This window comes from Sapajus apella, unplaced genomic scaffold (genome assembly GCF_009761245.1).
Source record: "Sapajus apella isolate SASKATOON/1434 unplaced genomic scaffold, GSC_monkey_1.0 scaffold58, whole genome shotgun sequence".
Classification (NCBI taxonomy): domain Eukaryota; kingdom Metazoa; phylum Chordata; class Mammalia; order Primates; family Cebidae; genus Sapajus; species Sapajus apella.
The window spans coordinates 14,034,730-14,049,241 of NW_022436998.1; the positions used below are offsets into that span (position 1 = coordinate 14,034,730).

Genomic DNA, 14,512 nt, shown 5'->3' on the forward strand with positions numbered 1-14,512 from the left:
GTTAGAATCAGATTCTGCAGTTCAGGTTGCGCAAATACAAGTCGACCATTCCTCATAAGCAATGAATCTTTGAATACTGTGTCTTACACAAATACCAGTAAAGGTAGAATATATGTAAGAAGCTGGTGGGAACTAAATTACATAGAGAAATTTGAAATGAGAATGAGAGTCTTGAAACCTGAAATCTGAGCAAATATAAAAAAAATTGAGTTCTTTCCACAATGCCTAGTAATAGAAAGTTAGTTGGTTTCCTCCTTGTCATTTTAATTGAGAAAACATAGCAGTTATTAGTACTGACTCAGGAAAACACTAAAATTATTTGAATCCTAGCTTCTCTTAAAAGTTCTCTGATTTTAGATGAATCATTTAAATTTTCTGATTTTTAATTCTGTATGAAACTACATCCTCTCTCTCTTCCTCTTCTTAGCTCTTGGAATTCTGAATCTCTCCCATAATTGTAATACATTTTCAATCTCTTCTTCTGTCCTCGGTTTTCTCTGGTGATTCAAACTCCCTTTGACTCTTTGTTTTGTGCCTTGGTCCATATTCAATCTCTCCTAGTTGCATACTGAACCCAGATTGGCAATTACCCATATAGCTACATTCTCTCCCTAGCAAGAATAGCCTATGCCTTCTCTTTCCCTACTTTGTGTGGACATGGACATGGCCCTGGTCCATGTCCATAGAACCTAGAGCACAGATCATTTCAACCATGATAGAACAACCATGAAGAGAGAGGAGGCTAATTACACTATAACAACTAAGTTAAAAATAAAAAAAAAGCTATATTAACTATGTTGTAATAGCAACTGCAACAATAGAATTTAAAGCTGAAAGCAGCAAATGTTAATTTCTCTCTTGCTTGGATTTCATGGCCATCTTGGGATGGCAGAGGGCTCTGCTTGATATTGTTCTAATTAAGAATCCAGACAGATAAAGCATTCATATTTGGAACTTTACTTGTTGCCATGTTAAGAGTAAAGGATCAGTCCTCACATACAAGTTACACAACATACCCCATCTTATATTTTATTAGTGAGAGCAGGTCGCAAGTCCAAGCCTAACTCCAAGGAAGCTCAGTAGTTCCATCCTACTATTTGCCCAGTATAACAATAAACAGCACTAATGACTACAAAATTGCAAACCAATATAATAGACTATGACTCCTGAGAGCATAAAATGTATTTTATGAATCTTTATATTCACTTCCTCAAACAAAAACCTTGCCATAGTTGCTATACAATAAATGCTTTTGTAATGACTAAATAAATGATCTCATATATTGGATTATAAAAATGAATCCAAAGGTTTATTATGCTAACAGATGCAATATATATTGTTAATAGCATTAACAGTTTTAGAAGAGCTTACTTACCCAGAATGTTTATGTACACATTCCTTTTGCTTTGTAAATTAAAACAAATTAAAATTCTTCAAGTCCAACCCTGAGATTATTAAGATTTTTTCTGAATTATTTTAACATACAATGTAATATAAAGCACTCCTGGGACATTGCCAGAGTTTGCCATTGAGATCTTCCTCCAAAATTACTCTAGCTTTAAATTGCTTAACTTGCTGTAGGAGAACATTCATATCCAAAGGTGTTAATCATGAGCACTACAGTAATATGAAAGCATTTAATGTTTTTTCCCTCTCTGGGAGATTAGGTATCATGTTATCACACCATAATCATTACTTTGAGTGCATATTTTAATTCTCTTCTCTCTCCACCATTGCACACCTACTTATAGGCTTGTAACATAACCTCTGTGTGACTATTTCCATTTCTGGGGGAAGTTATTGTTATTGAATTTCTACTATGGCTTAATTCTATCAGATTTTAGACTCATTCTTGACTTGATAGAATGAGTCATGAATGAACAAAAAAATGCTGAAAGTGCCATATGTGAATGTTGCAAACAATTAAGACCCAGTATTAATAAAGAGGAATTGCTATGCTATGCTATGCTATGCTATGCTACGCTATGCTATGCTATGCTATGCTATGCTACGCTATGCTATGCTATGCTATGCTATGCTATGCTACGCTATGCTATGCGAAGAAGCTTCATGATTTAGGAATCCTGAGTATTGCTAAGTTATTATGAGAAAATAACTGCAATGAAAGAGAAAAATCAAAATATTTTTCTAAAAATTGTGTCACTAAAACAGTTTATAGAAAATAAAAAATAAACACTTTTAAAATGCAGACTTCCTATGATTATTTCTATGTTCTCACCCTTTATTTTTATGACTTAATAGTTAAACATGATATACCTGTCACTTAAACAAATTTTCTTGCTCCCCTCGGAGTAATTAGGCTACAAACAAAGCAAACAAAGCCAGCTAAAGCATGACAAATTCTTACTCTTCTGTCTCTTCACAAGACTCTTTTTAAGCATGTGGAGGTAAGAAAAAGCTTTGCACAAGAAAAACTGAAAAATAAAATGTTTACCTTTTCCCTATTGGGTCCTCTTCTTCTTGAATCTAATACTGGGCACTTACTTTTTCTTTAAACTCTTGCATTCTGCTCATCTGCCACCGAAAAAAGTCACTTTTCCCATTAAAACTTCCATGACCAAATTGCACTCATTTTTTTTTTCCTCTTGTGCTCAGTTTCCCTGTTTTTGAGGTCTCTTTTCTCCACATTATGGTTCTCAACTTATTTTGGGGGAAATACCTTGAGCAGAATACAATGGGAAAAGAGTCTCTACCCATTTATGTTCAAAGTTCATTTTTATCCCTTCCTGTCTGAACAAAAACTGTATGGAATCAACACCACCAAGCTCTGTGGGAAAAAAGAAAATCTGCTCCCTTCACTCTTCTGGAAGCTGGAGGGTGCTAGGCCCCTGTGTAGTCGTGCATAAAATTCTAGCTTTTCCCCTCCTTTCTGTGTATATTGGGCTCAAAGAGTGTGCTGTGTCTCTGTGAAATGGACAGTTAGCATTTACTACTTTCTCTTGTTTAAAAAAAGAAAAAAATAACTTAAAAATATGGGGTTATAGAAGGTCAGCAAAAGGTAGGTTTGAGATGTTTGGGTGGGTTAAATGGTCATTTTGACAGCATGGCTTCTCCTTTGGCATGTTTAATTGTGATATTTGACAGACATCCTTGCAATTTAAGATGACACATTCAAAATAAATTATCTCCTAATGATGACTTGAGCTCTGCCACTCAATGGGAGAATCTGCAGAACCTGTAGAATCTTATTTGGAATTGACATTCTCTATTGTTAATTTTTGTTTATTTTTAAATTTTCTTTTTGTTTCACTGGAAAGGAAAGGTAATGCTCAATTTTAAGTAAGTGTACAAGTTGCTTTGTTACAATAAAACTAAATGTGAAAATAAAAAAAGAAAAAACAAAAAAACTTATGTGACCTTTTTTTCTTTTTTATCTGTAAATTCTATTTCCCAAATTTGTCCAAAAGTTTAAAGTTTGTTTGATGGCTCTGTTCAGTTATTAGTCTTTGTATACATGAATTTTATCAAGAAAATTTGCCATGTTAGTTTAAAGGTAAAAAGGATAAAGAAACGTTCAATAGTGAATAATTCACTGATTTCTAAGGATGAGCCTTCCTACTTGCAGGATAATACCCGGAAACTTTTGCAATTATAAAGAATCTGGAAAGCAGAGAAAAAGAAATATTGAACAAGTGAGAAGCTACCTAGATCTGTGTAATAAAGAGCTGAGCCAGAGAGAAAAGAGGAAGGAATTCTGGAGAAGGCATAAGGAATTCTGAAGAAGTTTACAGTAGAGCAGTTGCTATGAAACATTTAGAGAGAGACAGAGAGAGAGAGAGAGAGGCAGAAAAAGAGAGAGGGGAAGGAAAGAAGGTATCAGGAATCAAAGAGGGGACATCACCACAGATCCTTAAGGCCTTAAAACATAATAATGAAACAACTGTGAACAACTTACGGCAATAATTTTTCCGTAGCATTTCTGCAGATACATATCTAAATATGTATATACCTATCCAGCTGTACTATATTTTCAGCTGAACCAGAAAGCTACATATTTTCTCCTTAATGGTTGTACCTTTTTACACTTCTATCAGCTTCATGTGAAAGGTCTATTTGCCACATATTGCCAAAACTTAGTGTTGTTGATTGCTCTACATTTACCATTTCTGATCAATTATCCAGATGTAGCATGGAGACTTTAATTTGTGTTTCCTTTATTTTAATGACATTGAGAGCCTCTTCATACGCTTATTGGTAATTTGGATATCCCCTTCTGGTCTCTGGCTCATTGTCTGTTAGAGTGGCTGTCTTTTCATTCTTGATTTGTAAAAGTCTTTTTTTTTTAAATGTTCATGATACAAGTCCTTTGCTAATTATATTTAGTATTTTAAATATTTTCTAACTCTGTAATTGCCATTTTATTCCCCAAATTGTGTCTTTTAATGAAAAGAAGTTTCTAATTATAGTATAATTTATTTTATCAATGATTTTATTTATGGTTACTATTTTTTATATCCTGTTTAGGAAAGTTGTATCTATCCTAAAGTCATGAAAGCTGTAGAATTCTTTTTTTATACATCTAAAAAATGTATATTGATTTTTGTTTATCATTATGAGAAAGGGGCTGATGTTAATATTTTGTTTCATATTGATGATATTATTCTTTTTGACTGCTCTGCAGGGCCACTATCATGATGAATTTTGTCCACATATGTATGAGATTGTTTCTAGACTCTAATCTGTTTCACTGGTCTATGTTTCCATCATTGTGCAATTGTCATAGCACTTTTTAAAACCATACATTTATAATGAAACTTTGTGCTGGGTAGTTTAAGTGCTATAACTTTTTTCTCTTCAAAACTATCTTGATTATTACTTCTATATTTTTACATAAATTTAAGAATTAGCATTTCAGTTTCTCTGAGAAAAAACTAGAGATTTTTCTTGGAACTGTATTTAGTTTATTAACCATGTTTGGGGAAAGCAAATCTTTTTGATGATACTAAACCTTCAAATCCATAAATGTTACATATTTTACCCATATATTTAGATTTCTCTAATTTCATATAATGCATCATCGTAGTGGCCTGACATCTCTTTTAGTAAAATCATTCCATATATTTCATAAGGAATTAGTACAACTTGCTAGCAGAGCTAAATTGCTGCTGAGGCCAACATGGTAAAACTGCATCTCTACAAAAATAAGAATAAGAGACAGCTTGACAATAGATGGCTGGCATTGGAGGGCTGATGTGTGGGAGATATCCAAGAAGCTGATATGGCTTGAAAACAAGAGAGACTGTGGAAAATTGGGAAACTGGGAGGGCTTTAGTGTGACTGAAAAAGTAGTTTGATATGATTGATTATACTAATATATATTATTTGGATGCAACTATTTTGTTGTTTATGATTATTGCTTGACATGAAAAGCATTGTACTAGAAAACATAATAACAATCCTTATTTTTCTCAATATAACAGGTTATTCAGTGAGAAACTGTTGTTGCTAAGTGATGTATTCAGGTAATTTCTTCCCATAAAATTCCTGAATGTACCATTGTATTACTGTTTTGATAAGTTAAATAGTAACTTCATGAACCCTGTATACTTAACGTATTTCCCCAGTTTCTCTTACTAAGAAACAGACAGTGAGACTTTAGGTGTCACAATAAGATACTCTATATCTTAATACCATATAATGTGTAAACACCATATAATATAGCATTTGCAAATACACTTAAAAATATATAGAACACATTAAGAGATTTCAACTTCACTGATTCATGGTATTAATTGTAATAGTGAGAAAAATGCTAAACTCTTGCTCTGAAGTAGATGTGCCTTAAGTTATGCAACTGCTCATTTCTTCATTATTTTGAAAAACATGTCACTAAAACAGGCAATAATACACGTTTGTGAAATAAGAGCAATGATAAATACATGAATATAGGGCAGGGGAATAAGAACAAAGTTCCAAAGAATAAAAATTTTGGAAATGTAGGGTAAAATCCTTGCCTTTGTCTTCAGTGTGAACACACAAAGTTGCAAGAATCAAAATCACATAAATGAGTAGGAGGCATGAAAAGTATTGGTGATAAAATATACAAACACTGGGAAGGCAAGTTTGAGGTATTGTAAACTGGAAATATTTTAAAAGAAAGACTATTAAAGAGGCAAATAATTTGCCATATATTCAGAATGAAACTTAAAATTCTTAGTAGAATGATATTTATGGAATGTAGACTGCTGCTAAAACAAAGTCCACTTAATATAATATTTTATAAGCATTTGGTATTGTGATATAAGGGTTCTATCTATCACAGTGTGATAGTATCTTGAATTGACACAAGTCAATGGTCATTGAAAACCATTATGGTTGTTTAACATTTTGTGAATTGCTGGAGCAGTTGACATTCTGTTACCATCAAATACTCTAAGCAGGTGGCAATATGATTTAATAAAATTACATGGACTTGGGGTAAGCAGACCAAGGCTCCAATGCCAGCTCTGATTCATATAAGTTGTTTGGCCTTAGGTAAACTACATGGTTTCTCCAAGTTTTCTTGTGAAATGAGAGAGTTTCTTTTACACCTGTGAGGCTGAGGCGGGTGGATTACCTGAGGTCAGGAGTTTGGGATCAGCCTGACCAATATGGTGAAACCCCATCTCTACTAAAAATACAAAAAATAGCCGGTTGTGGTGGCACACACCTGTAATCCCAGCTACTCGGGAGGCTGAGGCAGGAGAATCGCTTGAACCCAGCAAGCAGAGATTGCAAGGAGCTGCAATGGTGCCATTGTACTCCATCCTGGGCAGCAAGAGCAAAACTCCATCCCCCCAAAAAAGGAAAATTAAAAGAATTAAACCTAGGAGTGTATAATTTTTAAACCCTGATTTTAAATTGTACGTATTTGCTCATGTAATGTAAGTACAGTTGGCAGGCAAAGGAATTAATTATAATCCACAGCTACTCTCTTTACAAACACAGAGGCCCTTCTCTGCGGAGTGGATTGTAGAGGGCAGAACCATGAGAAAACCACACATATGGAGCAGCAGGCTGCCTAGCTGAGAATGATTTCACTGTCACCTGATTTCACTTGATAAGATTTAGTTGAAGACTAAGGTAGCCCTTCTAATTTCAAAATCCTCTCTCACTGTCAAAACTTAGTGTTTCCAGCATTTCATCAGTTAAAACCAGCTCTCTTTTATAATTAGCTAGGCAGCAGATGGATGCCCATCCAGGACACCTTCTTCTGCTTATTCCAGCCTAGCACACTGGGTATACACAAAGTCTGCTGGAGCCTGAGGCCCTTCCCGGGAAATTAAGTGGAACCATCATCATTCTGCTAGCCTATCTTTCACAACAGACACATGTTGATTAAATGTTATCTCCATATTTCAATTTTATTTTTACTTCCTTCTCACCCTGCTTGTTTTATTTTCCTGTTAAATCAACTTTACTGCCCTAGAAATAGTTATTAAAAACTAATCACTAAAATAAATTCTTCCAGGGTCACATTTTAAACTTTTAGTGTACTCTGGGATGTTACCAATAATCTTTTTAATACCAATTATTTTATGTAAATACCATTCCAACTGTAGGTTTTTCATAATCAGAAAATATTTAGCAATATTCAGATTTTGGTTTATAATTCTAGTGTTTCTTAACCATTTTCCAGCTTCTAACATTCTCAAAACAGTGTATAGACAGTCACCAATTTAACTGAAAATTCTATTTAGGAGAAGCATTGAAAGTAGAAAGATCATCATGAAATAAGCCATGGAGGGATTATTGTAAATATAAGTAAATTTTAAAAGAAACAGGACAAAAAAGCCATGCAAAGAAATTTCGCATTCTCAGTAGAGGTGATAACTGATCTTGATAGCTTATCACATGAGTACTGACTCAGGAATTTTCACACGGTACTTGAAGTTGTTTTCATTTCTACATAAAAGATACAAAATCAATTATCTTCAATTATGCACCTGGATTTATCAAACACACTACTGGAATTATCGGAATTATTATTTTCAGAAAAAAATCATAATCAAATGGACTTCAAACTATCATTTGCCAAAGATTAGCCATCTTTGAGATAGCTTTCAATAAACTTTTGAAAATGCCTATAGGTGTCACAAAGAACAGTTAAGGAAAAGCAGAAAGGAAGGCTGAGGTTACATGTACAATTTCACTTTACTCGGCTATAACTTTTTTTTTTTTTTTTACTTATGAAATACAGCCTTGCTGAGGGTGCATATTTTTGTAGTTGTTCTCTATAAGGGAAAAACCTAAGATTTTATTAGCTATATATGAATACCTTCCTACACAACCTTGTCCATTTCTTCCTTACCTTTTAAATTCTCAGGGCAATGACAAACTCAGCTTGGGCTTTGGCTGTGGTTCACAAAGCTCTTCCATTTTAGCATATTTATTTGACTTTCTACCTAAGAAAATAAGAAAAGACTAACAAACAACTAAAAACATTAATTACAGTATTTTTATGAGAAAAAAATTCTACTAGATGATAAGAAATGGCCATGACATAAATCACATATTATCAAAAAATGTTATTATTGCATTCTATTTTTAAGGACTTTTTAATGCTATGAGAAAATGTTCATTAAATCTTAAATAAAACAATGGTATACAATAATGTGAACCTATTTTCACAATACTATATACATGTGTAATATAGTCTTTATGAAATAGATCATATATTAGAGAAATTAAAGGTAATGAAATTATTAATAGTTATTATATTATGCTTTGATTTTATGAGTAATATGGGATTTTAAATTGTATTTTCTAAGATTTCTATAATAATATATTAATTTTATAACTGAAAAGAAAAGAAAGCAATTAGCATCTCTGAGGCACTGGATATGCCAGGTGTTTCAAATCTCTATCCAGTATGTTGAGATTTTGTCTACCTCAGCTTCTGCAGAAATTTTTTAAAATACAGATTTTAGAGCCCCTACCACAGACTTATTTTAGCAATACTCGCAAGCAGTACTGAAGTAAAACCATCAGGGAGATTCTGGAGTTAGCCAGATACAGGAAGCCAAGTTTAAGTAGCAAAGGCGAATGCTTAATGACCAAATCATTGAGAGGCATTGCTGGCAGGTGCCTGAGATGTTGTCTATTAGAAATGCCTAGGATTGCCTTGGCTATTCAGTCTCCTTTATGGTTTCATATAAATTTTAAAATAGTTTTTTCTAGTTCTGTGAAGAACGTCATTGGTAGTTTGATAGGGATAGTATTGAACCTGTAGATTGCTTTGGGCAATATAGCCATTTTAATGAAATTGATTCATCCTATCCATAAGCATGGGATGTTTTTCCATTTGTTTGCGTCCTCTCTTATTTTTCTGAACAGTGTTTTGTAATTTTCATTGTAGAGATTGTTCTCCTCCCTGGTTAGCTGTATTCCTAAGTATTTTATTCTTTTTGTGGCAATTGTGAATGTGATTGCTTTCCTGATTTGGCTTTTGGTTTGGCTATTGGTGGTACATAGGAATGCTAGTGATTTTTGTACGTTGATTTTGAATCCTGAAACTTTGCTGAAGTTGCTTATCAGCTGAAGGAGGTTTTAGGCCGAGGCTATGGGGTTTTCTAGTTATAAAATCATATTATCTGCAAATAGGGATCATTTGATTTCCTCTACTTTTATTTGGATGCCCTTTATTTCTTTCTCTTGCCTGATTGCTCTGGCTAGGACTTTCTAAATTATGTAGGAGCAGTGAAAGAGGGCAGCTTGTCTTATGCCAGTTTTCAAGGGGAATGCTTCCAGTTTTTGCCCATTCAGTATGAGGCTGGCTGTTGGTTTGTCATAGACGGCTCTTATTATTTTGAAGTATGTTCCTTCAATACCTAGTTTATTGAGAGTTATTAGCATGAATAGGCTATTATTCTTAGCAAACTAATGGAGGAATAGAAAACCAAATACCACATATTCTCACTTACAAATGGGAGCTAAATGATGAGAACTCATGATCACAAAGAACAGAACAACAGACACTGGCATCTACTTGAGGGTAGAGTATAGGAGTGTAGGAGGAGGGAGAAGAGCAGAAAAAAAATTATTATTGGGTACTGGACAATGTACCTGGGTGATCAAATAGTTTGTACAACAAACCCCGTGACATGAGTTCATCTATGTAACAAACCTTCACATGAACCACCAAACCTTCACATAGACCACCAAACCTAAAATAAATTTTTTTTAAAGGGATGCCTTGGCTGGGTGCAGTGGCTCAAGCCTGTAATCCCAGCACTTTGGGAGGCCAAGGCGGGCGGATCACAAGGCCAAGAGATGGAGATCATCCTGGCCAACATGGTGAAACCCCGTCTCTACTAAAAATACAAAAATTAGCTGGGTGTGGTGGCATTCAGCTGTAGTCCCAGCTACTGGGGAGGTTGAGGCAGGAGAATTGCTTGAACCCGGGAGCCGGAGGTTGCAGTGAGCCGAGATTGTGCCACTGCATTCCAGCCTGGCACCTGGCGACAAAGTGAGACTCTGTCTCAAAAAAAAAAGAGATGCTTTATTTTAAAGGAGATGCAAAACCAAAAGCTGTACAGCATTTCACACAGACAGAACAGGAACCCTGGCAGCCTCAGCTCTACTACTTCCTCATTACCCTGCTCCCAAACTGAAAGATTTTGATGTCCATGATCTCTTTAAAATAACTCTTTTTTCTTGCCAGTGTCTGCATCTACCCCCACTGGAGGATGGATAAAATAAACTCATGGCATTTCATGCAGCCAGTGGCCAGCAGACCGTAACAATTCTTAGAACTTTTACCTACAAATTAGTTCACCCAGAAGTGTAAAGACCCTGGAGTCTTTCCTCTTGCTTAGAGATCTGTATTTCACAGACTTTTGAGAAAAGTAGACTCTAAAATGATTGAATATTCACTTACTGCTTTTAATGTATTATTTATGTATGAGAATGTATAATTGGAGAAATAAAAAATGAATTGAAAGCCTGGGTAATTAAATATGCAGTTCTTTGTTCAATTTTTTAAAATAACATTTTCCTTTTTTTTTTAACCAATATTAAATAGATCAACATGAATATAGCTAACTGACAGGCTGAGAAAGGGATGAAAATCTTGAGAGAGAAGACGCCTACAGTGACTTTTTATTTAAAATTTTTCTCATAAAGAAAATGTCAGTTTTGTAGTTTCTATTCAAACTTTGTTTTATTTGTCCTAAATGTAGGTAAGACTTACTTGTGCTCTATGGTTAAGCAGCAGCTCCATTTTGATATGCTGTCTCTTTCTCAAGCCGTATGATAGATGCTGGAGGTGAGAGATTCTCAAAGCATGGTCTGGTGCAGTTCTGTGGCTTTAAGTCAATATACATTACACTTATTTTGCAGATGATAAGTTGAAACTTAGAAAACAAGAAATAATTTTTTCATTCAAGTAAATTAATGAGTGTCGTGAGGGAAGCTAGGACCCATCTTTCCTGGCTTCTCTCATATTATGCTGATAGATATTTTTACATTTCTGTAATTTCAAAAAAACAAAAACGAAAATCAGGAAATTAGAAGATAATAGTATTGGGTGTGCTTTGTCAGGAAAGAGATAGTATGCAGAAAAATTTTAAAGGATACCAATTTCCCTTTCTCCCAAACAATGCATGTTTTTACATGCATTATTATAGAAGTGCTGCCATGCTCTCTTCTGGACTATGCGAATAATAAGAAGCTATTTATAGGTCATTTATTCCAGGAAGATGACTGATGAAGGCTTAATTCTGAAACATGTGACTAGAACAAACTACTGTTTTCTTTAGGCTAAATGGAAATTTTCAAAGTACAGTCACATAAACAGGAATTTAAAATTTCTACTAAATTACAAAAATATCAGGTCATATAACAAAAACAGGAAGAAGAGTGCTGAGGAAATTATATTAAATATACATGTGTACAAAAATTTATATTAAGAAAGGTTTACTTATATTCATTTATTAATTTATCTCTGAATATTGATTGGATATTTTATATATTCTACGTGGTGTAGTGACCTACACAGGTTAATCATGATAAATAAAAAAGGCAAAATCCTTATGCTCATGGAAATTATAGTGCAATAGAAATAACAGATTTTCTTTAAATCTCACAAGTAAATAATAATAAAATATAATGAATGAAATGAAGGAAAAGCACTACTTATTAGAAATTTCAAGAGGAAGAACAAATTTAGGTTGGAAGTAAACAAAGTTTCCTAAATAAATCAGAATTATTTATTATTTATTATTTATTTATTTTTGAGATGGTGTCTGGCTCTGTTGCCCAGGCTGGAGTGAAGTGGCGTGATCTCGACTCACTGCAACCTCCACCTCCTGGGTTCAGCGATTCTTCTGCCCCAGCCTCTGGAGTAACTGGCATTACAGGTGCACACCACCACACCTGGCTAATTTTTTGTATTTTTAGTAGAGATGGAGTTTCACCATATTGGCCAGGCTGCTCTGGAACTCGTGACCTCGTGATCCACCCGCCTTGGCCTCCCAAAGTACTGGGATTACAGGAGTGAGCCACTGCACTCGGCCAGGAATTACTTTTAAAAATATCACAAGTATATGTGTGCATATGTGTATTTCAGGCAGGAGAATAAATACGCATTTCAGCCAGAAATTATTGTATTGACTGAAAACCCTGAAGTGAGTCTGACCATTTGGAAAAACTAAAACAATAAATAAAACAAAAAAGAATAGTGAAATTGAACCATCGCAAGAGATGAGGGAAAAAAACAATAATGGTGTAGCCAGTTACCGTACTGTAGTAAAATCTCATGGATTTTTAATATATTTTTTCAATGCGTTAAGAAGACCTTGAAGATTTTTGTATAAGGATTATTTGACAGAACTCACCACACAATAATCAATTTAGTGACTCATTCAAACCAATAGCAATCTAAAAACTATACTACTCCCTCAAAAACACTTCTCTCTATGGCAGGGCACCAACCCTAACCCAGAGAACAAGTTTTCAATTGCAACCATAACATCTGTTTCTACCAGAAAGCTTTCTGGGTTTGACTTACCAACTGTACCTGTAAACTGTATACTGATCTCTTCCCCTGGGGAGATTTTCTGCATAAAAGCAGGCTGTTAGCAAAATTTACAAAATCAGCTTTCTCAAAAAGACTTTTTATAATAACTATTAGTCACAAAAGTCTGCTTGGTTGTCATTTCTTCTCCTACCTGTTTTAGGAGACCCTGAAATCAACCCTGTCAAATACTGAGAACACTCAATGGTATCAGAAAAATTTTTAATGTCTTTGAGAACAAAAGGTAGATGACACAGTCACTACAACTAGTTCTTCCAGAGAATTTTGTCAGTGGAGAAAACATCTTATAATTTAAACCTTTGCAAAATAAATACCCTAAATAGGTGTTCCCATCTCACCCTTAGCCCATGGTAAAACAACTGTAAAACAGGATTTGCATGTGTTTGCTGCTTAGTGATTGTGTCCACCTGCTTCAGCACCAGTAGCAATTTTAGGTCCAACAGGCTGTCATCATTTTGTACTCCATCAGTTTTAGTACCATCTGGCACTGTTTTTGCTGAAACACTTTTATCAAAAACTTGGGTGGAGGGGTGGTATTCAATTGGTTTTGATGGTGTTCACGTCATTATACAAAGGCCACATCCACACTTATTTTTCATGATAATACTTTCTCTATCTTTGGGTTATTTGGAGATGGCTGAAGGGCCTCAAGATTCCTACAGGCCTTACAGTTTGATTGAGAGGATTTGTGAAGCACACATTTACTCTTTTGAAAGGGCCCTCTGTGACTGAATACTGTGAACTTTTGATCTTTCTCAGGTTTGAGAAAAAGGTTGTATAGGTACACCTTTTTTTCTGTGTCACATTTTTGGAAGCAATTTATTAATTTTAACAGCCTTTGCATGAGGACAGGCTGAGAATTTTCAAAACCATCAATCCTTAGTTTTTTTTTTATTTAATAGTTCTTCCCTTAATTAACCTCTCTTCTTTCATATTTTATTATAAGAAGCAAGAAGTAATCAGGATGGCACTTGTGAAGATGGCCGTTTAGGAACAGCTCAGGATTGCAGCTCGCAGTGAAAGCACAGAGGGTGAGTGGACGCCGCATTTTTATTGCCCACAGACTAGGAAATTCCCAGGCGGAGGAGCTCCACTGGTCACCAGCGCGGCTGTTTAGGCCAGCGCGGCTGTGCCGGCCAGTGCCGCTGCTTTGACCCGCGCGGCTGCTTTGTCAGCGCCCCGGAGCAGCGGTTCTCCGTACAAAATACACCGGTCCTGGTGCCCTTTTGGCTGGCGATTGGAGCCATGGGAAGTCACCCATTTGTCTGTTTAAAAAGGGGACTGAGCAGAGAACCAGGACAGTACATTCCAGGGCAAAAAAAAAAAAAAAAAAAAAAAAAGCGCCACAAACCTCAGTGCAGCTGTTTAAGCCAGCGCAGTGAGTGGCCGCAGGGGAAAACAAACAGACCCCGGCGCCTCTTCAACAGGCGACTGGAATACCAACTTAAAAAAGGCTCTGAGGCAGGGAGCCAGGCG

The 14,512-nt window shown here is 35.2% G+C and overlaps 1 long non-coding RNA gene across 1 annotated transcript; it reads left to right on the forward strand.

The window, feature by feature from the left end:
* Nucleotides 1–6,647: 6,647 nt before the first annotated feature.
* Nucleotides 6,648–12,511, forward strand: LOC116528406. Its single transcript, XR_004259014.1, has 3 exons — nucleotides 6,648–6,750; nucleotides 7,668–7,670; nucleotides 12,501–12,511. It is a non-coding gene; the product is annotated as an uncharacterized LOC116528406 (long non-coding RNA).
* Nucleotides 12,512–14,512: the final 2,001 nt, after the last annotated feature.